The following is a 2063-nucleotide window of genomic DNA, read 5'->3' as shown; positions in this document are numbered from 1 at the left end:
ACCTAATTTATCTCTGGCAATTATAACTATTTGGCTTCTTGCAGTCTCATAGTATACTAATTCTAATAAATTCAAGGAATGAATATCAATGGTAGCATCTTCTGCCTTATTTCTAGCCTTCAGTAGGTAGAAATCTCAATGCTAGTGCTTTCCTCATCGAGTTTTTCAATAGCATGATCCATGGCATCTGTGAGGAGATATTTAAAGATATATGAAAAGGTACATGATAAATCCCCTCTAACATTCCTATATCTCTAAACCATTTCATCCATTTCTTTGCATTAAAATAGACAATGTTTGAAGTCATTTGTGGCCATCCCAGTGGTCTGAACTGAGGTGTAAAGGCAGAGGGCAAATGGAAGCAGCTCCAGAGCAGCAACATCAGTATCATGAGAAGGAATGACTTATAGACATCATGGCCAAAGAGAGGCTAAGAAGTCCATGCTTTGGTAGCAGATCAGTTCTGACCACTGCTTATGGGCCATGCAAGAGAGCTACATGGAAATCAGTAAAAACCTGTGGGATTTGGGATTTGTATGATTTGTATGATGATGATAATAGTGGGTTAAGGAAGGAAGAACTCAATGTCATTCAAGACCCAAATTTTATAGTAGACTAAAGCAAATAAAGGAATTCCACTGGAACCCAAATGAGATCTGTCTGGCAATGTCGGTGGAATTTGAGGACCTTCTGAAGGTTTGAGAGAATCCAAGTGAACAGGCACGGAACTTGGTGGAGTTCACAGATGAAGAGAGATATGGTCATTACCTTGTTATCCATGACTGTTAACCTCAAATATATTAACCTGAAGGTCTTGGGAGAGGCTTGATTATATCATATACTTGTCCATTTTTGATGAATTATTTGACATTCCTAGAGAGAGGAATAACATCAAATATGAGATGCCTAGAGATGTTTCTTGACCACCTTCAAGATTACATAGATTGAGTGAAGCTGCTCCAATATTGGAATGGATTTTTAGGAAGATTTGTAATGAGCTTGAGAAGTGGGAGAATGGTGTCTTTCCCGGATGGCCAAAAAGACAAGCAGTGCCCTGACTCATGCTGGACTCCATTTTGACATGTCTGCATTCTTTCCTTGGGAAGAGTTGGCATCATTTAGTCTGTACAGATTAAAATCTGCTCTCTTAGCTTAAGGTATGAAGTATGGTGCGACCCTAGAAGAGTGAGCCCAGAGGCTATTCAACACCAAAGGAAAGTCCCTGGAGTCACCTGACGCCTTGCTGCTTACCAAAAATCCCACCAAAAGTCAAATGAGACACTGAGAGGAATAAGGACCTTGCCTTCCTAGACGCCTATATCTATGAATACGTAGAGATTCTTGGGGAAGAGCATCATCTTCCTCATAAAAATGCACAAAACAAGGGGGCCAGGATAAGGGAATAGTGAGAAGTAGAAAAGTAGAGAGGCACAAGCAGATAAGTGTGAGTGAAGGTGAAGATGAGGAGTATGAGATCACTTACAACCCCCAAAACCTGCCCCTTGACTGGGATGGCAAACTCATTCCCTACTCTATAGATATAAGCTTCATGGTCTAAACTACAACAGTGAGATTTGTGGGAAGTATACCTACTGAGGTTAGGATGCCTTCCAACAACACTCATGGCATGAGGCGTTTGGGTATCCCAAACACTGCCCACTTTGCTAATGTGAAGTTGTCATCTCCCCATGGGCCTAGTGGAAACTTCAGAAGGCATCAGAATGGCAGCAGCCTGACACTGACAAAGAATATGAAGACTCTAGTGTGAATGTTGTGAATTAGAAGACCTCCGAGGATCTGAAAAGATGAGGTCTGCTCTAGTATTCGAGAATGTATCTTAGCTTTGGGGCTTGCCCAGGCTTAAATAAAATCTGATTTTTCTGTTTCTCCCAACCAAATGTTCCTGAAGACTCTGCTTCTTAGTCTTATGGTCTAGCATGCATCTTGTGATAAAGCAAGGCATGCTGGCAGGTTTCAGAGTTGAAATGTGTTTTATATTTGTTTTGTTTTAAAAGATTCTGTCAGAAGGTGCCTGGGTGGCTCAGTGGGTTAAGCCTCTGCCT

The 2063-nt window shown here is 41.3% G+C and overlaps 1 pseudogene; it reads left to right on the top strand.

Moving 5' to 3' along the window:
* Nucleotides 1-355: 355 nt before the first annotated feature.
* Nucleotides 356-1821, top strand: LOC101692640 (annotated as a pseudogene).
* The last annotated feature ends 242 nt before the right edge of the window (nucleotides 1822-2063 follow it).

This window comes from Mustela putorius, unplaced genomic scaffold, assembly GCF_011764305.1.
Source record: "Mustela putorius furo isolate JIRA1106 unplaced genomic scaffold, ASM1176430v1.1 tig00000056_pilon_pilon_pilon, whole genome shotgun sequence".
NCBI lineage: Eukaryota > Metazoa > Chordata > Mammalia > Carnivora > Mustelidae > Mustela > Mustela putorius.
This window is presented reverse-complemented; position numbering and strand designations above follow the sequence as displayed.